Source organism: Oryctolagus cuniculus, chromosome 6 (assembly GCF_964237555.1).
Source record: "Oryctolagus cuniculus chromosome 6, mOryCun1.1, whole genome shotgun sequence".
Lineage (NCBI taxonomy): Eukaryota > Metazoa > Chordata > Mammalia > Lagomorpha > Leporidae > Oryctolagus > Oryctolagus cuniculus.
In genome coordinates this window covers 119,477,091-119,498,963 of record NC_091437.1, presented here as the reverse complement: position 1 = coordinate 119,498,963, position 21,873 = coordinate 119,477,091, and the positions used below count along the sequence as shown (strand labels likewise).

General features: G+C 46.6%; 1 protein-coding gene across 4 annotated transcripts in view; it reads right to left on the bottom strand.

Annotated features, from left to right (window-relative positions):
* Nucleotides 1-6,008: 6,008 nt before the first annotated feature.
* PDP1 (pyruvate dehydrogenase phosphatase catalytic subunit 1) overlaps nt 6,009-21,873 on the bottom strand; it is a 159,037-nt gene continuing 143,172 nt past the window's right edge. For all 4 annotated transcript variants that reach the window (XR_011389231.1, XR_011389233.1, XR_011389232.1 and 1 more), the window contains 2 exons: nt 11,226-11,259; nt 6,009-6,355 (listed from right to left, as the gene is read on the bottom strand). The gene's annotated coding sequence lies outside the window, so the exon portion shown is untranslated. The remainder of the gene's footprint in view (nt 6,356-11,225; nt 11,260-21,873) is intronic.

Genomic DNA, 21,873 nt, shown 5'->3' with positions numbered 1-21,873 from the left:
TCAGAAATCATTTCTGCATACTTCATGCCCACTGGTTGCTGGGCCGTGGGTCTGTGAAGCATCCTGCACTGTGTCATGACTGGAAAATCCTAGCACGGCAGCCCTTTCACTAACACTGTCTAGAAAATATGCTTGGGTCACAAGAGGTAAAAGGCATCAACAAGGAAAAGGAAAAAACAAGTATCACCCAGAATCCCAGCCCTGTAAGACAGTTCATATCTCACTCTCTCCCCGCAGGGGCTCATGCAACACAAAGTGTTTTGTCATTTACTTTGTTTCCCTTAACAGAATTCAAGTGAGAGTTTTCTCACATCCCTGAATACATCACTGTAACTCCAATGTAACAGCATAGCATTCCACAGTGTGAGTGAAGCCACTTTTCTATCTAAGTAACACAGGGGAGTTTGGTAACTGCTGTATGGTCCAATAACTTCACACCATGGCTGACACTGAAGCAAATGATTGAAAGAATTTATAAAGAAAATTATCATAAAGACCACATTTCAAATCTTTTTTTTTTTTTTTTGATTGAGAAGATGAAACACAGAAACAGAGAGATGACAAGCACTATATTGAAAACAACAAAGTAGCCAAGAGACCTGAGAAATTTTCAAGATCAGGCTGGGTTATGCCAAACCAATGACATAATTGGTTTGGTTACTTTTCCTCCTAAGATTGATGCCTTTTTTTTTTCCTTCCTACATTAACTTCATTGGCCAGTAGCCCTGAGGTTCTGTGTATGGAGCCTAGATGTCCCTGAAAAGCTAAACATTTGGTGAAAAGGTAAACACTTGCTGTAGGTTTCCCCCTTCACAGTGTTGTCTGCTGCACTCGCCCTCCGGCCTTGTTCCTGGCCTACCCACCGCGTGGCCTCATCATGGGGGGGGGGGGGGGGCACACTCACTGTTATGCAGAGCGCCCTCTCCCTGAGCACACTATCTTGTCACTAATGTGATTCTCACTTGTTACAAGACTTCCTGGCAATGACATTATGGTGCTTGATCTTCTAATGTGTAAGACAAGGGTGTCTTGATGACTGCACTATTCCAAGGCTGTTGAGGGAGGCGAGTGGGAACAGGAGAGTGCTTCCAGCACCTGAGAGCCTCCCTCTTTCAGGAGACTGAGTGCAGCTGTGCTGCTCAAGACCACCCTCCCACCCCCACCCCCCAACCCCCCATCAGAGCCATCACCCTGCGGCCCAGGCAGGGGATCCGTCTGGGGCCTCCAGCCACTCACGGGCAGGAAGGCAGGTTCTCATCTCTCTGGAGACGTGGATCAGAGTCCCAGCTTCCTCTAGTCCTGACCAGCGTTGGCACCTGCCCCTGTGCCTGGTGCAGGTGCAGAGCAACCTCCATTTCAGATCTGCTGAAGAGTTCTGTGTTACTAGGAGCTTACACTTGGTGATGTGAAATAGACGGGCTGGCAGTGGGAGCAGGGCCTACTGGAAAGAGAAAACAGAGATACAGATACATGTAGGGGACAGGCTGCCTGGGGTCACGATGCCCATCACCTCATGCAGGAATCACCCACTTTCTCTGGCCTGGCCTCCCCCTAAACTCCTCACCTCCACTCCAGCTTCTCTTCTGAACGATCACTTCTCCCAGGTAGAGCAGTATTTCAACAACTGGTCCCTGCCTCTGGTTCGTGTCTTCACTGTGTTCTGCTTGGCTCTTTTCCTCCTTGCAACCCTTTCTGACCTTGCCCTGCCACCTAGGCTGCAAGTGTCTTCCTAGGGGGGTGTCCTCCACCGCCCATCTAGCTGCATACCCATGTGACCCTCTATCTCCCTCTAGGGGCCTAAAACTGTACTGCAGCAGCTGGGTTTAGAATGAACCTCTGGGCGATTGTGGGAGGGGGCCGAGGTGTGAGGAGTCAGACAGTTAATAGGCAGTCACGTTGATCCCGGTGGACATTCAGAGTGCAGAATGCTTTCTTCTCCCAACAGTTTTCTTTATCGGGATCAAAAGTGCCTGCCCTACTTCCTTAGGAATCTCCAATCTTATGAGACTGGCAAGGGAGTGACAATTCCCTCTGAGCTCCCAGTTTACTGTGCAGCAGATCAGGTCGCCGCCGTCTCTTGCCTCTTTGTTTTACCATGTGCAAGCCAGACTGGATAAAAGATTGCAGATCAGGTCTTTTGATGGGTTTTGTCCCACCTTGTAACTGAATGTCAATCTGTCAAGTTTTTCTTCCGCAAAATTGTGTTTCAAAACCCCAGTACCACCAAGAGTACTCTCTCGGAGCCCCCCTCCATGCTGGTCTGGCTGGAGATCTCTGGCTCTAATAAATCTTGCTTTTAAATCTTTGCCTTGGAAATTCTTGTCTTCCACATGAGACAAAGAAGCAGGGTAATATTTTCCCCACCACCATTTCACTCATAAGGGATTGAGGGAGAGGGGCGCTGGATTCCCTTTCAAGGGCTGATACAGTTCTGACACAGTTCTGTGTGCTGGCTCAGTAGCCTGAAAGCACCACACCAGTCTGGGGACAGCAGCATCAGGGGGCCTTTCTGCCCAGATGTTCCCACAGCCTTGACCAAGGCTGGATTATCTCACAAAACTTGTCCTTTGACCCTCAATGCTTCTGCATGCGTCAAACAGAAGGATTCAAGGGCGCTTAATCTCCTGAGTAACAGAAGTCCACCGGATTGTGTCTTTTTCTCTACTAGCATTTGTCCTGTGTGAAACCATCACACAGAAGGGAGAGCGAGCAAACCAGTGTTTATTGTATCTGCTCCTTGGGACCAAAGATTGAGAAATGGCTCATTTATTAAGTGGACATTCACTCAATACTATAGTGACTTCATCCCAAATGAGCCATAAGTCTTCCATGAGAAAGATGAGAGGCTTTGAAACATCAAAGTCAAAGGAAAACCTCTCATTAGTATTCCAGAGTACAAGGCTTCTCAAACTTTTGTGAACTTCAAATTCTCCTGGTTAAAACCCATATCCCTAGGCCCCACTTCCAAGGAGTCTGACTCAGTAAATCCAGGGTGGGGCCCGAGAATTTACATTTCTAACAAGTTCCCAGTGGTGCTGTGGCTGCCAACCCGGACCTCATTTAGAGCAGCCACCTCCTGCCCATTGACCATTTCCCAGGAGATTAGCATTTGTTACAAAAGGAAAACAAAGAAGGATTTAACAGTCAGCTTGGGATATGCAAAGTACAATAACCAACAAGACAGCTGATTTCCAAGCCAGGCTACTGTCTTGAGAAAGAATTTTCCATATCTGGAAACTTAGGCCTTCTTTCAGAACAGATAGACCTGTCTATAAAACAAGGAATTTCTCTTCCCATCATTAAGCTTTAGGAGGAATCGGAGGAAGGAGGATATGATACAGCAAAAGCCTGGGCCATTTCCAGGCCCAGGGATCACAGGAAGTCGACAGGAAAGAAGAGGACCAAGTGTCCTGCTTCTCTTCTCTGAGCCCCAGCCAAGGGTACAGGGTTAATGGAGAGAAGTCCTCAAGCATGAGTACTTGCTTCTAAGAGACTCTGGGAAGAGCCACCTCCAGGGGTCTGCCCAGAACCATCTGACAGCAGCACATCAACTTGGAAACTGTTAGTAAAATGGCACGGTCTCATCTGAGGCACCACCCTAGGCCCCGGCCCCATTGCCATCCTGCACAGTAACCTGGCTTTGCTAGAAGTCAGGCGACTAAATGGCCCAACCACAAGCGTGCGCTCCACCTCCACCCTAACCTGATTCATTGCTCCCACTTCCCCAGCCCCTGCAAGGCTATAACAGGATCTGCTTCCCACACACGCACTCTCTTGACCTCTATCGACTGCCGTCACCCTCTCCCTCCAGCCTGTCGGGTTTCCTCCACCCAACGATAAACCTTTCCTTTAACTCCGGTGTTTGGTGGTGGCCTTTCAGAAGCGCAAAATCACGTTTTGAGATTCTGGTGTAGCACAGGCAGAACTCAAGAGGCATGGGAAAGACGGGTCACAGCCATAAAAGCAGGGCCAAGTAGCTCTTTAGAGAATGCTCACAGCCAGGCTTCAAGTAAAGTCTCCAGGGCCTACAAGTGCGGAGGGGGCCAATCCAGCCAGCAGGTGCTACTGTGTCCTAGCAAGCTGGGGGGGGGGGGTGGCAGATGGAGACCAGGGGAGCTTCTAGCCAAAGGCTTCCACTTTGAGGTCCAGAAGGCAGGATTTGCCCAGCTCCTAGGGAGCACCACCCAGGGGACTGGAGGAATAGGGCAATGTTGTTCCCAGGCCACTGCTAGCATACATGGTGTCCGTTTGTATGTCAGAGGGATAGCAAAAGTCATGCTTCTGGGCCTACAAGTTGGAAAGGGGTGGGAGCTGCTGCAGCTCCCACCAGGACGTGGGCTACAATGAATGAAGTCCCCGCTCAGACCAAAATGTGGCCAGTTGAAGACACAAGCAGAGCAGCCACGTGGTGGCTGGATCCAGACTCCATCTCTATGCCCAGAGGTCAGAGATTTAGCTAGAGGCTAAAAGCATTTTTATTCCCCAGAGACTCACCCTATCTTAATGGACAGTTTTAATGACCAGAATTCACTAAGCTTTAAGCCAAGTTAGCCATATGATTACATTTTTGATTATTTTTCCTGCTTGGAGAATAAGAGCCTCATCAAAGCTCCACCCTCACAGCCTAATCACCTTTCACAAGGCGCCACTTCCTAATGACCATCACCTGGGGTCTTAGGCATCTAACACAGGAGTTTAGTGGAGAACACAAACATCAGCCCATAGCAGGGCCTAGCTATTCTAGTCAACCTCCTCTACATTTCTTGAAGATATTCACCCTGTTGGAACAGGGTCTCATGTTGCAATCAGGTGAAAGATGGGCTAGAAGTAACCCATTACGCTCAGTTGGTGACACATTGTGTTGAAGTTGGCAAAGGCTAACTTAAAACTCAAGAGTCGTGTGGGAGCAAACTGTTTAAATCTTTACTTAATGTATGCTAAACTGATCTTCTGTATATAAAGAGAATCAAAAATGAATCTTGATGTGAATGGAAGGGGAGAGAAAGTGGGAAAGGGGAGGGTTGCGGGTGGGAGGGACGTTATGGGGGGGAAGCCATTGTAATCCACAAGCCGTACTTTGGAAATTTATATTCATTAAATAAAAGTTAAAAAAAAAAAAAACTCAAGAGTTGTCTCCAGGTTCTTCCAATCCAAAGGCTGGCCTCACTCTGCATTCGAAGTGCTCGCAGAGTGGATGAGAAGGGTGGAACTGCAGAAAATGTGACAGCACTTGTGCATGGTTGCACAGGCACCATTTGTTTCATGAAACAGAAAAAGGAAAAGATTAAGAACCTTTGTGATGTGCTTGGTGGCCTTGTGTGCTAACAACGAGGCGAGGCGAGCATTGCCTTGGGGCTCCGTGACTGCTAATCAATTTCTGACCAGTCTGCTGTTTGCTTCGAGGTTGGGTATGTCTTCTTTCTTCACATTATCCATTTGACTACAGTTCAGAGGTCTTTATTTTGTTTTTGCTTTGCTTTTAGTGAAATATACAAATGTAGTCAATTAAATTAGCTGCCTCTGGAATTCCACAAAGATTTTAGAGATGTTTGCTCATAAAACTGGTTCAGCTGCAAATATTCAAGGGACTTGATGACTCGCTGGAGGTGAGCAAACATGATGGCGATGGCTGGAAACACTGCTATGACCTGGAAGGTCACAGCACTGATGTCATTGATACATCAAGCAAGCCTGGAAGTGTTAGCAACATAATGAACTGATTCAAATAAAATCGAAGATGTAAGAATCTTGGATAAAAAACAAAAACAAAAAACAAAAAACAAAAAACAAAAAAAAATATTTTCAACTTTAGGAAAGATATGAGCCAAACTCTGGAAGGCAGCTCACTCTGGAATGCTGACTGTGTAGATGGGAAAACCCTAAGAAATTGCCAAGGACAGGAGAATATTAATCAGTGTCTGTATTGGCATAAAATACATAAATCATAAACCACTTGCTTCCTGGTTATAGTCTTTATAGCATTACCAGAATGTTCACTACATTAAAAATTTTTTTTTAAGATTGATTTATTTATTTAGTTGAAAGTCAGAGTTACACAGAGAGGTGAGACAGAGAGAGAGAGAGAGAGATCTTCCTGTCCAATGGTTCACTCCCCAGATGGCCACAATGGCTAGAGCTGCGCCGAACCGAAGCCAGGAGCCAGGAGCCAGGAGCTTCTTTTGGGTCTCCCACGCAGGTACAGGGGCCCAAGGACTTGGGCCATCTTCTACTGCTTTCCCAGGCCATAGCAGAGAGCTGGATCAGAAGTGGAGCAGCCAGGTCTCATACTGGTGCCCATATGGGATGCTGGTGCTTCAGGCCAGGGCATTAACCCGCTGCGCCACAGCGCCAGCCCCTACATTAAAATAAAAATTAAGATTTATTTATTTGAAATTCAGAGAGAGAGAGAGAGAGGTTTTCCATCCTCTGGTTCACTCCCCCAGATGGCCGCAATGGCCAGAACTGGGCCAGTCTGAAGCCAGGAGCCAGAAGCTTCTTCCAGGTTTCCCACATGGGTACAGGGGCCCAAAATCTTGGGCCATCTTCTACTGCTTTCCCAGGCCATTAGCAGAGAGCTAGGTCACAGCACCAGCCCCTACATTCAAAATTGAATGCAATATTTGCAGATTGCCATTTTCCTATTCCATGTGTTATAAGACTATTATCTTAGGCACTTACTGAGCAACCGCTGTTTTCTAGCAACTTCACTGATCATTGGGAGCAGGTACTTGTCATACAGCGTAACAAATGCTGTAACAGAGGCAGATAAAAGCTTCTGTGGGAAGAAAACCATGTTTTTGTATGTATTCGCTACTTTCTTATAAACATGTGATCCCATCAAACTATTCTTATCCCATCTTGAAGTCAAGGAATGGGGCTGATTTTGTATCACTAACTTAATCGGCATTGTCTTTTCCATTTGTATTCACTGAACACTTGCTAAATGTTTAGGCATGATGTTCACTTTCTCATTTAATGTCCATGATAATGCCCAAGATTTAAAGCCATTCATTCATTCAACAATGATACTGGGAATACAAGGATCAGTAAGACACAGTCCCTGCTTTCAAAGAGTTTTTAACCTAATTTATAAACTGCTCACCCAAGACAGTGGAGCTAGCAAAACCAGAGCTTAGATGAAAACACAGGGCTGTCCGGCTCCAGCACTTGTGTTCATCCCACTGTGCACAGCGTACACTCATCCAGTTCCTCATTCCCTCTCTTGCTGTGTCAGGATCAGGATCTAGGAAGTCACTGGGGGAATCAAACAGTCAAGACAGATCAGGTCTTCTACAAGCTTTCAGCGTTCTTCCTCCCATACTACTGCAGCCCTGGTGACCCAAGATGGAGCAAACCTCATGGGGATGGATGGGATAGGGTGGCGTGAGTGGTCTCACCTGCTCTGGGGCACCACCCAGAAGTGGACGCCTTTCCCCAGCCTGACTGAGAACCCAGGAGCCACCCCCTCTCCCCACTGCTGCAAGGGGTACTGCCTCCTCCCTCTTTGGCTTCTCCTTGCTGCACTGCCTGCAAGAAGCCAGGGATTTCATGAAGGCTGCTCTTATTTATTCTTGTCTCCTTGGGGTTTTGCTTAGGTGGACTTTCCAGTTTCCAAAGTGCTGAAAGATACATTGGTTTTCTTTTCTTTTCTTTTTTCCCCCTCCCAAGCAGTTTACTGCAAAGCCACTCAGAAAAACTACATCCAAAACCGAGATTGTTCCAGAAGTAGCATTCACTTTAATTTAGAGTTGCCCTGGCTTCGTTGTTAGAACCATCAATCTTGGCCTCCAGAATTTGTCTCACCTGATGAAGACGACAGCAAATAAGACTTTGGGGTGGATTTTTATATTTTTTGAAGGAGGGTTAGGATTGTTCAAATACGGAGTAAATCCATTTCCTTGAGTAAGCATTTTAAGGCCCACTAAAGTGACAGCATCAATAACAGAATCTCCCAGGGTAGAAGCCAAGGAGGTTGGCAGGGATGGGCAAGGCAGTCCGTGCCCACTGGGGGACTCGGATTTAATTGGAAAGGAGTTGTTTAATGCAGTGATGGAGGGCAGGGGTTGGCATGAATATTTTAGGCTGTGTGAGCCTCGTGGCCTCTTGTCACAGTTATATAATTCTCCTTTGCAGTGTGAGAGCAGTCATAGATAAGAGCATACTAGCGGGCCTGGCTGTGTCCAACAACACTTTATGTACAAAAGCAGGTGGTGAGCTAGATTTTCCCCTGGGCTGTGGTGTACCAACCCCTGGTCAGAACAACTTCTTCACTTTCAGACTGTCTATTTTCCACCCTGCCTGTGTCTCTAACCTGGGAGTTTGGGTAACACATGTAAACCCTCCAAGTCTCAGACACTGCCTCTATCAAGCAGGAATAGGACTAGGGATACCAGTTGCCTCGTGGGGTTGCTGGTTTACTTAGCCAGTGGCTTGCTCCAGGGAAGAACTTCAGTGCCTGTTAATTATGAGTCCTAAGCCCAGAGTTCAGTCAGAAGCCTCTCTCTCTGATGAGGACACACAGCCAGAGCAGCAGAGAAAGAGGCCTTAAATCACAATGCAGGGTAAACAAACTCTCTTCCAAGTGTGAGATGTAGGCAAAGCCCCTGTGAGCAGGGAGGTAAAGACCACAGAACCTTCTGAGGCTTCCTCTAACCTCTGCACACTTTCTTGGCTGGCTTTGGTTCTGCTCCCATCATGCCTTGTGCAAACTTCCGTTAGGGTCTTTGGAGGGACCCTCATGGTAACTGATGGTCATTGTCCTCACTCCATTGACAGCCTCTCTAGAGCAGGTATGGCTTTCTCTTGGGCTGTGATCCCAGGACCCAGAGCAAGGCTGGGCTGTGCCACGTGACTAGGAAGTATTGCTGTTGAATATTCTTCAAAGTTTAGGATGGCGCATGGGTCAAGAAACACCTCTGCTGTAACTATCATGAGCTCTGTGAAGTGATTCTAGGTTAAAAGAAGTCTTGGAAGGACGCTGCAAAAATGCTGCTAACCTGCTTCCTTTTACTGCGGCTCCTAAATTGGATTTGTTGCCCTTCTTTCTGAGAGTCAGGAGCTGGTCCCTGGGATGCTTACAGGATATTCCTTAATGGCCAATTTCCCTCTGATTGTTCCATGAGTAATCTTTTATGCACAGAAATGAAAAACCAGCTTAGAGGCCAAAGTTGGACAATCTGAGCTTAGCAAATCTACGGTAGGTGGAGGCCATGCCACTGTGCAGAGACCCAGATAAACAAAGCGTAGGCAAGCCAGACGACGAGCCTTCCATCACCCACGCAGGAGGCATTCTCCAGCGCCTTTCTGGCACGGTGCAGAAGGGGAGTGCCAAACGGGGACACAGCTGACATCCACCTCAATTCTAACAGACACAGATCGATGGGCCCTGGCACCTGGCTCGTCTCTTATTTGAATTGCTTTTCAAATCCCAGGGTAAAGAAAGCCAATAAACCTTGCAACACAATGTGCTATTGGCCTTGGCCAAATGCACCTCAACTGTCTACTTCTCTATTTTGATGAGTCATTCTGAACAGAGGAGGGACTGCACAGGGAGGCCTCTTTACAACAAGTGCAGGAGAACCCGGGCTGCTACATTCCAAGCTCTTTGTATGAGTTGGGCATCGTTGCTCACTTCTGATTATGTCACACAGTCAGAAATGTGGCAGAAAGGAAGAATGAGGGTCTGGATGGGAAAGAACAGAACTCATCTGTACTAGCACTAGTACTAGTGCTAGATGCTGATACACACGATCGCACTAAAGGCCCACAACAACCATGGGTCCTTCTCTTTCCCGCATCCCAGATACAAGGGCAATGACCAAGTTATGATAAACCTCCAAGAGGTTCTGTCCTTGGCTCATGCTGACCCTAGATGAAGACAGCACTTGCTGTGTTGGTTTTCCTCAAATTCAGCTTTCTCTCTTTTGCCACATGATCTTTGCACATGCTAGTTTCTGTATCTGAAACTACCTTCTTTCCCCGACTCCCCATCCCCTACCCTGTTATCAAGGTAACTCAGTATCTGGAGCTTAGTTCAGGTTTCCTCTATCAGCAAAGCTTTACCTAACCCTACAGTATGGTTCAAGCATGAGTCTCCTAGTTGCAAGCTGTGCTTCTTCGCTTCAGACTCCCTACCTCAGTTTGTTATCACACATTTGTTAGCAGCAAGTAAGTAGTTTGTGAGTGTTTATCCCTATCCTATCACAGTTCCTGCCGCTAGAGCAAGACTACAAAGGCGTAGGTCCTTGGGACTGGTGCTGTGGTGTAGTGGGTAAAACCGCCACCTGCAGTGCCAGCATTCCATATGGGCACTGGTTCAAGTTCTGGTTGCTCCACTTCTGATCCAGCTCCCTGCTAATGTGCCTGGGAAAGCAGCGGAGGATGGCCCGAGTGCTTGGGACTGCACACTCACGTGGGAGACCTGGAAGAAGCTCCAGGCTCTTGGCTTTAGATCAGTCCAGCTCCTGCTGTTATAGCCATCTAGGGAGTAAACCAACAGATGGAAGACTCTCTCTCTGCCTCTCTGTAACTCTGCCTTTCAAATAAATAAATCTTTAAAAATTAAAAAAAAAAAAAAACTTTAGGTCTTCATCCCAACACCTACCAGCTGTATGATTTTGGGCAAACACTACATCTCTCAAATACTTGGTTGTTGTATCTATAAAATGGGGATTAGAACAGTGTCAGCTTCATGGGGCTGCTGGGAGGATCACACGTGGACACACACAAAACCCTGAGCCTGGTGCCTGGCTCTTACTTGAGGCTCCGTAAGCGTGAGCTAAAATCACTGTCCATGACTCCATAGCCACCCCCTTGAGGTGCTCTCCCTACCGACTCCTTACTCCTGACACTTGCTTAGATTTCTGCTTTCACAGAAATTCCTCACTTCTCGGTTCTGACTCACTGGTTTTTCTGTGAGATTGCCTGTTTCTCCTTTTCCTCTTGATCATGGCCCCTGTTTACAGCCCCAAAGCTACTCTGAAGGTCACTAGCCCTGGCTCTGGTGCAGCACTACTGCTCCAGAGGAAAGAAAAGAAACAGCGACGAGTGGAACTGGACCCATCCAGCTCGGATCCAGTGACAGCGCCAACTACTGGCTGGAAGTGAGCAGGCAGACAGCTGGCTGGCACACCCAGGCTCCGAAGTGCTCCAAAAATCTGCTCTTGTAATATTTTCTTATGTCTACTCTCTTCCTTCCCTCATCAATCAATTCTGTAAGTGCTTACCTTGCTTTGGATGGAAGACTTGAGGCTTTCAGTCCTGTAAAAAAAAAAAAAAAGCACTGAGGAAAATTATGTTGATGGAGTGTTTTCCATTAGAGTTATTCTCTAATATCAACTTAGCATTACTTTTTTCACATAATCAGATTTTTATTTTAAATCTTTTTTTTTACTTATGAAAGCAATATAAATGTACATGATTAAAAGTTCAAACTCAGGGTAAGTATTTGGCACAGTGTTTTAGACACTACTTGGGACGCTGGCATCCATGTCAGAGCACCTGGGTTCAAGTCCCAGCTCTGCTCCTGATTCCAGCTCCTCACTATTCACATCCTGGAAGCAGCAGGTGATGGCTCGTTTACTTCAGTCCCTGCCACCATGTTGGGGACCTGGATTGAATTCTCCACTCCTGGGTTCAGCTTGGCACAACCTTGGCTGTTGTGGGCATTTATGGAGTGAACCAGCAGATGGGAGACCCCTGTTTCTCTGCCTTCAAAGTAAAAAAAAAAATTTTTTTTTTAATTTAAGAAAAAGTTCAACCTGATCAAAAGTTTGGAAAATTTACCAAAAAGCTCAACTTCAACTTACACAGATCTGCATATTCCATTCCCTTCTGGGAGGTAGCCACACTATATTGAATGTCCCTCTAGAAAAAATGTTTGCCAATTATGTGATTTATGCAAGAATATGTATTATACACTGTCTTTTACACGGATGATATATTATACACATTGTCCTGCATAGGACACTTCTTATAATTAAACTGCAATACTTTGTCTCATTTTAAAAGGTGAACAGAGACTGAAAGAAAACCAGAAACACTCAAAATACTACTTGTCAATCTGTGCTGATTATTCTAACATTATTGATGAATGACTCATTCTTCCCAAGATAATAAAACTCTGTTATTCTAGAAGAAGTCATTATTTTAAAACCAAATAAAACCTTTGATCTTAAATAGGTATTTGATAGTCCCTGTACAAAGCAGGCACCCAATGTTAGCTCCTCTGATTGTCATTACCATGGTTATTATTAGTCTCTCTTTTTAAAATTTATTGATTTTTATTCAAAAGGTAGAGGGAGAGAGGGAGAGACAGAGAGAAAGAGAGAGACGAAGAGAGAGAGAGGGAGAGAGGGGGAGGGAGAGAGAGGGAGAGAGAGAGAGATGGAGAGAGAGATTTTCCATCCTCTGGTTCATTCCCCAAATGGCTACAACTACCAGAGCTATGTTGATCCGAAGCCAGGATCCAGAAGCTTCTTCCAGGTTTCCCACATGGATGCAGGGGCCCAAGCACTTGGGCCATCTTCCACTGCTTTCCCAGGCCATAAGCAGAGAGCTGAACTGGAAGAGGAACAGCCAGGACTTGAACAGGCGCCCATCTGGGATGCCAGCACTGCAGGTGGAGGCTTAACCTACAAGGCCACAGTGCCAGCCACACTCATCTCTTCTGAAAGGGAAGATTGCTTAGGAGCTGACCACTCCTTCCTTTGTGCCACCACTGTCCCACATGTGTACACCACGTGTACCACGAACGGTTCTGATTTATAGTTATGTTTGTATTAGTTTCCGTTCTAAAAAGTTTTATTGACTTGTTTGAAAAGCAGCATGACACAGACAGAGAGGGAGACACAGAGATCTTCCATCTGCTGGTTAACTCCCCCAAAATGCCTGCAACGGGCAACACTGGGTCAGACTGTGACAGGAGCCAGGAGCTCCATGAGAGTCTCCTATGCATGTGACAGGAACCAAAGCATTTGAGCCACCCTCTGCTGTCTCCCAGGCATGTGAGCAGGAATCTGGATTGGAAACAGAGGTGGGACACAATTCCAGGCACTCCAATGTGATATGAAGGCATCCCAAGTGGCAGTTGGACCCGCTGTGCCACAGCACCAGCCCTGTACTTGTTTCCTTTTGAGTCTTATTTTCCTTCCCAATCCCCAGGGACAATCCATTATCTGAGCTGTAACAGAGATCCATCTTTTCACTCAGAGTCCCTTGTAAACACACAGCCTCCACTCTTAAATAGAAGCAGGCAGCCAAGGATCAACATACTTAGGAAAGTTAAGACACAGGATCCAGGAAATAGGGAACCCAATATGGAAAGAAATGAAGACAATAAACCAGGGTGGTAAGAGTAAGTTCCAAGGCAACAGCTCTGCAGTGGGTTAAGAAAGAAGGCAGAGGACACAGCACAAGACGACACAGGATGCTTTCAAGGAGAAGGTGTAACAAACAGGTTACCTAATGTGTGTACTGAGGGGGAACTTCACAGTTTTGCAAGTGAATATGAGTATAAATTAATATGCACATGGGCTGATGTTGTGACACAGCAGGTTAAACCACCACCTGCGACACTGCCATCACCATCCCATATAAGCACTGGTTCAAGTCCTGGCTGCTCCACCTCCAATCCAGCTCTCTGCTAATGGCCTGGAAAAATGCAGAGGATGGTCCAAGTGCTTGGGCCCCTGCACCCTCATGGGAGATCCTTGGATGGAGCTCCTGGCTCCTGGCTGTGGCTTGGGCTGACCCCACCATTGCGGACATTTGGGGAGTGAGCCAGCAGATGGAAGGTCTCTCTCTGTCACTTTGCCTTTCAATAAATAAATAATAAATCTTTTTTTTTTTAAATTTTTTTTTTTGACAGGCAGAGTGGACAGTGAGAGAGAGAGACAGAGAGAAAGGTCTTCCTTTGCCGTTGGTTCACCCTCCAATGGCCGCCGCGGCCAGCGCGCTGCGGCCGGCGCACCACGCTGATCCGATGGCAGGAGCCAGGAGCCAGGTGCTTTTCCTGGTCTCCCATGGGGTGCAGGGCCCAAGCACCTGGGCCAGCCTCCACTGCACTCCCTGGCCACAGCAGAGAGCTGGCCTGGAAGAGGGGCAACCGGGACAGAATCCGGCGCCCCGACCGGGACTAGAACCCGGTGTGCCGGCGCCGCTAGGCGGAGGATTAGCCTAGTGAGCCGCGGCGCCGGCCAATAATAAATCTTTTTAAAAGTATATAAAAAAACTAAAGGCTTCAAAAGTAGCATAATCATTAATTCCAGGGAAAGCAAAAAGTTCTACAGGAAAGGAAATTAAATAAATAATAGTTATAAAAATGTAAATATGAAATATTAGTGTAATCAAAACTTGGGATATAATTATAAATGGAAAATAATAGAAAAGGAAAACCCAGATGAAAAAGAAGTAGAAGAAAGCTTATTTTCCAGAGTATGAAGTTAATGGATAATGTCTATACATTTTTTAAAAGAAATATCTATAAAAGCATGTTAGTATGGAGGTTCCCTAAAAACTTAAAAATGGAATTTCCATATATATGATCCAGTAATCCCACTTTTGCGTATCTATACAAAAGAGCTGAAAGCAGGCTATTGAAGAGATAGTTCCATATTCATATTCATGGCGGCATTATGCACAATAGCCACAAGCAACCCAAATGTGCATCAATGGACGAAGAAAACATGGCACATGCATGCCACGGACTGTGATGCAACCTTAAAGAGAAGGAAATCTCGTCACATGCTACGGCGTGGATAAGACTTAGAACATGATACTAGATCAAATAAACCACTTATGTTATGATTCCACTTATATGAGGTAACCAAAGCCATCAAACTCAGAAACAGAAAGCAGAACTGCGGTTGCCAGGGGCTGGGAACAGGGAGAAATGGAGAGTTGTTCCATGGGTGTAGAGTTTCAGTTTGGTAAGATGAAAAAGCTCCAGAAATCTATTGCCCAACAGTGTGAATAAAATTAACGCCACTGAACTGTTGACTTAACAATTGTTAAAAGGATGGATTTTATGCAATGTAGCTTCCCTGTATCCCAAGTTTTTGTATGGAAATGATATCTTAATAAATTCAAAAACAGCAATAAAAATGAGCACATCTTAGAGAAAACACTAGAAAAAATCAGGTGTTCAGAGAAGTCATCTCTGGGGATGGGAAAGACTAAATAGGGACCATTGTTTCACATGACAAGTGTTTGCATGTTACATTATGTTCTGGGACAGGCACCGTGGCTCAGCAGGTTGCACTCCCACACTAGAGTGGCTAGGGCTGAGTCTCACTTCTGCTTCTGATCCAGCTTCTTGCTAATGTGCCTGAGATGTTCCAGAAGATGGCCCAAGTAGGTGGGTTCTTGCCACACATACGGGAGGCCAGACGGAACTTCTGAATCCTGGCCTCGACCTGGCCCATCCCTGGCTGTTGTAGGCATTTGGGGAATAAACCAATGGATGGAAAATTTCTCTCTCCCGCCCTCTCTCTCTTCATCTGTCCTCCCTTTCTCTCTTTCACACTGCCTTTCAAATAAATACCTAAGTAAATCTTTTTTAAAATTATGTTCATTTTGACTCCAAAAAATTAAATCTAAAAATGTAATTCAAGGACATGAAAACACATTTTCAGTAGAAAATGTGTCAAAGTTATGACTCAAGAAAGAAAGAAATACAAAGAGCTAATGAAAATAAGAGAGAAGTGCTCAAACTTATTACAGTAAAGAAATGGAATATCATGCTACTTTTCCAAACAATGTAGCAAATGTTAATCATAAGCAATGTCGTCCAGTGACAGCACAAATGGGATGGGAACAGTCTCAGGCACTGTTGGCAAACCTCCCAGAGGGCAACCTGGGAATGTGGAGCAAGATCCTTCAAGATCACCCAGTGGTTCCAGGAGGATACTCCAAAGTCTTATGGAAAAAGTGAACTAAAAGTTGATTTTTTTCTTGCAAAAACATTGGAAATCCACGCACAGCTTTTAAAAAATGACTTGTTTTTATTCCCAGTTAATATTTAAGTTCCAAAATTTCAGAAAAGTGACTTGACAATTCAGGTTGGAGTGAGTGCTTCCTGTGACAGAACAGAACAAATGACCCTACAGCCTCCTAGCTGACAGCACTACAGAAACCAAACCAATGACCTGCCTCGAAGAAACAGCCTGGGACAACATAAGCGCGAACTGAAAAGGCATAATTATACAAAAAAAGTGGGGGGAGGATAATAATAAAATGTATGTATTTTCATGTGACCATTTTGTTTGCTGAAGTCTAGAGACTTAGGGCCCCAAATATTCAGAATTAAATATCTCAAACTTTGAATATTGCTCATTTGTGACAAAAGAGACACTGAGCAAAAGTGGAATTTGTGGCATTGAACTGTGATGAAAAGCAAAACAAAACACATAATAGGGTGCTGCTAGGGCCTTTTATCTCACGCTGCTTGTCTCACTGCTCCCAGCCTGGCCTCTAACACCTGGTAAAAGCTTGGGTGCCCTGGTAGAGGCCAGCCCTGCACTGTGGGATAGAATGAGGTCCCTAATTGGCAGCTTCAAGCTGTCTTGCACACTCTGATTGCCTTTGACCTCTAGAGTACTTTGAAAGGAGATGATGTTTTGCTGTGGAAAGTTCTGCTCTTGGAAGTATGCCCAAGCTTTTGATATGGGAAATTTTCACATCTGTTGCTTAATAACCTTCAACAGACATCAAAACCCTCCATGATCTGGCCATTTTAGTTCACCCTACCAGAATTAAATAATTAAAAACAACAATGGACATCTATCTCCCACCGTGAGCCAAGAGGGAGACAGACCCAAAGCACCGCAGTTCCTGATGGGCAGGAGAGCAGCGTTACTCCTCCATCACCCAGGGGAAGGGTTCCTCTCACTCCCATCCTTTCTTGCTCAGACAGTTGCTGATTGGGTTGCTCAGGTCCCAGGACACAGACTTGGGGTCATTCTCACCAGGGGGCGAGGGCGCCAGGAACAAATGCCCCTCTTTTCTTCTGCATGTCGCTGAAGCAGTAAATCAGTCCATCCTCCTCTTTCTTCTCAGAGGTCGGTTGAAGAGGAAGCCTGGTAAACTCGCTGTCTCTTCGGCAGGAGCCATGCGGGGGCGCTAAGGGGCAGCTGAGGACACCCCTTTGTGCCTTGGGCCTCCGTCACTTGCTCCAGCCCTTTTTCCTGTCCAAATTAATGAGCGCCAGAATCCCCAGGAGGCTTGTTAAGCACAGACCGCAGGACCCCACCCAGGGTGTGTGAGTCCGTAGCTCAGGGGTGGCACCTAAGAATCTGCATTGCTAGAAGCTCCACTGTGAGAACCAGGGCCACAGAGTGCCAGACCCAGGCCTAGCAGGTGATAAAGGAGTACTTGATTTCTGTTACAGATCAAGTGCTCCTGGGTCCCTTCCTTTAAAATCTTGCTCTGACTCCTATAAAGGGTACTGGAATAATGAAATTACCCCACAACCATGGGATGGATTTTGTGGGGTAGCAGTAAGAAACTCAACATTTTCTAACTTGGAGAGTAAGAGGCCAAAGAATGTCAAGGAGGAAGCCAACCACGAGTCCTGCACAGCTGGGTGTCAAAGCTCACTCAAGTGGCCATGAGACAGGGCTCGGAGGGCATGGATTTCCAGGCTGCAAGCCCAACTGAGCAGGCCCGCAGAGGGCGGCTGTGGAAATGCTCTGCTCAGAGGCCTATACGTGCACACTCGTTGGCCACCTCTCATGGTCGGCTTGAATCTGGGTGAAAATATACATATCTAGAATAGTCACGAATAATCTGACCCTTGCTCTCTTCCAGAAACTACGCTAAATGCTATATGTGATTTTACTTCAGTCTTTTTTTTTTTTTTAAGATTTATTTATTTATTTGACAGGCAGATTTAAAAAGAGAAAGGGAAGGATAGAGATCTTCCATATACTGGTTCACTTCCCACATGGCTACAATGGCCAGGGCTGGGCTAGGCCAAAGCCAGGAGCCAGGAGCTTCTTCTGGGTTTCCCACATTGGGACAAGCACTTGGGCCATCTTGTACTGCTTTCCCAGGCCATAGCAGAGAGCTGGATCAGAAGAGAAGCAGCAGGGACTGGAACCCATATGGGATGCCAGTGTCGCAGGCGGCATCTTAGCCCCCTATACCACAACACCAGCTCTCATTTTAGTCTTCTAACAATTCTAGATGTGCTGATATTATCTCCATTTTACAAATGAAGAGACTGAAACTGAGAGACCTCTCACTCACACCTGGGGAGCAGCAGAACTCAGATTCAAACCCATGTCTGCATGACCCACCACCACAACTTTAGCTAATGTGTGAAAGGATAATTAACTATTGGCATTTTATATTTTCAGGTTAATCAGTGATTTTTATCCCAGGAGGTTGGAAGGAGGAAATGTCCTCCTAATTGAATGAAAGGACTCCTGGCAGGTAACTTTTGAGAGGTTGTGGCGAGGGGCATGGAAGCATGAACCAGGTATTCTGATATGGGCTGCAAGGTGTCCCAAATGGTGGCTTAGCCCACTTCACCACAATGCCCAACAGCACCACAATGCCCAACCCGAAAGGGTTTTTGACACTGAGTCATGGTTGTCAATCATTTCCCCCTCAACGTGGGACGGGATCAGACTGAAACCAGGACGAGTCCCTCCTGGCAATGAGGGACAAGACAGGATGACTGATCACAATGTTTTCAGAATAAAAAAAGATAATGGGGGAATGTAAAAGTTGAGATGGAGTCATCCTAAAATAAAATATATAGAGCTGAAAGGTTATGAAGAAAGGGGTCTTCTGCATGAGTACCTGACGGTAACCATCACAAAAGACTGCAGAGCTACAACCCTTACACAGGGGCACCATTTTACCACTTCAAAGGAAAGATGCTAACCAGACGAGATGCTTGGTTTACTCACACCTTGTGCTAGCACGGACATACAACACCCATGCTGGGGTAGTCAGGTCTGAAACAGCCTGTGTACACAAGAGGCAATCACTGGGACTCAGACCCAAAAAATCTGGGAAGAAATGAAATGCCTTATGGTGTACTTTCAAAGAATCTAGACATACAAGGTTGCCCAACTTGTCTTGAGAGCAGTGGCAGGCCCTGTGATAGACTGCAGGAGGCAGAGTATTTCACTCAGGCAGCCCACCTCACTATGTGCTGCCACTCCTGGAACAGCAGGGAGGTTGTTGGTTCCCTTCAGGCCACTTGGGGAGATGTCAAGAATATTATTTGATGACCTAAATGTTATTCTAAAAATGACATCTTCTGGGCCGGTGCTGTGGAGCAGTGGATTAAAGCCCTGCCCAGCATTGCTGGCGTCCCATATGGGCACAGATTTGAGTCCCGGCTGCTCCATTTCCAATCCAGCTCCCTGCTAATGCACCTGGGAAAGCAGCAGAGGATGGCCCAAGTCCTTGGGTCCCTGCACCCACATGGGAGACCTGGAAGAAGCTCCTGGGTCCTGGCTCCTGGCTTTGGATCAGCTCAGCTCCAGCTGTTGCAGCCATTTGGGGAGTAAACCAGCAGATGGAAGACCTCTCTCTCTCTCTCTGTCTCTCTCTTTCTCTCTCTCTCTCTATAACTCTTTTTTTTTTTTTTGACAAGTAGAGTGGATAGTGAGAGAGAGAGAGAGAGACAGAGAGAAAGGTCTTCCTTTGCCGTTGGTTCACCCTCCAATGGCCGCTGCGGCCAGCGCGCTGTGGCCGGCGCACTGCGCTGATCCAAAGCCAGAAGCCAGGTGCTTCTCCTGGTCTCCCATGGGGTGCAGGGCCAGGAACTTGGGCCATCCTCCACTGCACTCCCGGGCCACAGCAGAGAGTTGGCCTGGAAGAGGAGCAACCAGGACAGAATCTGGCGCCCCAACCGGGACTAGAACCTGGTGTGCCAGCGCCACAAGATGGAGGATTAGCCTATTGAGCTGCAGCGCCAGCCTCTATAACTCTAAGTAAATAAAATAAATCTACAAACGACATCTTCTTTATATCCAGCCATCTTGCTTCCCGACTACTCTGGGGAACCTACACATGAATGCTCATGGGTTATTGACCAAGTGTCTTCCAGCAGGTCAGACCTGCCCAGTGTCCCTTAGAGGTCCCAGATCTGGAATTCTTCATACATAGAAACAACTTCATGGCTAGGGAAATGGAAAGGTTGGCTATGCAGCAGCGACATTCCAGGAAGCCTTGGAGGCAGAGGCACTGCCACCAGGTATCTTGACCCAAAAGACTAAACTCTTAGCCCTCACCCATGCTTTCTGCCTTGGAAGAGGTAAGAGAGACAGCATTTACACTGACTCTGTCTTTTCCCATTGCATGCCTATGGGGTTATTAAAAAGGAAAGAAGAACTGTCCTTGCAAAATATGGAAGTTCTACTGGGGAAGGCAGACCTCCAAAACCAAGTGGCTTTGAACATTGTCACAGCCACCCAAGGGGAATCTGTGCCCTCATTAAAACAGGATGTTGTGTGTAAACTCCTTATAGCTCGAGGACCATTATCCTAGCTCTAAGCTATGCACACTCAGATTAATGCTATGTCTGACCCCACAGTGAGCCTTAATCAATAGCTCTACCCTTGGTTTAGGACTCAAAGTCCCTGATGACAAAACTGCTAATCTTTCTGGTTTGGCAGGAACTGGAGAGTCCAAGGTGAGCAGAAGACTTAACCTTTTCTGTACGGGTTCCAGTAAAGACTGAACTTTTCAAAATAATGTTCCTTTTTTTTAACTAAAAAGGACAACCTAAGGAGGGTTTGAACTTCATAATTATTGTTCCCTGATAGGCACTGGAGGGGTGTTTTCTCATGGATTCTTCACAAGAACCAAATCATAGGCAAAGAAGGAACTAACAGCTACGAAGAAGAGTCTGCATGGGTCAGTCAGGGTCAGACCAAAGATATGCAAATTTTGCCCCAGTTCCTAGAGCGAGACAGGAAAGCAATGACAGGAGTATGATGCCCAGAGAGGAGCAGCCTGATCTCTGATAGGAGGGACCCGGTTACTGGGGCATCAGGGAACATATGGTTGGGAGGCGCTGAGGCCTGCAGGTTGGGGGGGCGGGGATCAGCGAAAGAGGTAAGGGTGAGTGAGGGGTGACCAGGAGCATCTCGGGGAGGCAGCAGCAAAGGCGCAGGGGAGATGGCTTCCCCAGGTGAGGCAGGGTGGAGAAGGCGAGGAGGCCGCAGACAGAGGCTGCAGTACAGGCTGGACGCCTGTGAGTTAAGCAAGGGCCCCAACTCCCTGCTGAGCTGGGAGGAGCCACTTGCATGGTGGCTCACGTCTCCCCACTGTCACTATACTCTCTTTTTAACATTTACTGTTGTCCAAAAAGTTGTCATATCCTTGTTTCTTATCTGTCTTCCTCAGCTAATCTATAAGCTTTTACAAGGCAAGGATAATGCGTATCTTTTTTATTGCTCCATCCCTGTGCCCAGGGCAGTGCTTGGCACATGTAGGCACACACTGCTGAATAGAGGACTGGAGATAGTGGACTGGAGAACTGCTGCGCCCAGACACAAGACATGGACCCTGCCTTTCAAGAGGGAGAGAGAGTGCTGGGCAGCTTCCCCCTGCCCCTCCAGATCTAGACCTTCTCCACTGGGACTGTGGAACCGCACCAGTGGGCTCCCGTGTGCTCTGCCTTCTTGCAGGGCCCACAGCCAGTGGTGAGAGATGAGGGACAGTGGACCCTATTACCCATGCCCTTTTATTTTCTGTACTCTAATGCTCTGATATCTGGGTTCTCATTCATGTGCAAACTTGGTCTGTTGTGCTGCTACAGTGGAATATCTGAAATTGGGTAATATATGAAGAATAGAGAAATGAAAAATCCAAGACCCAGGGGCTGCATCTGGTGAGGGCCTTCTTGCTATG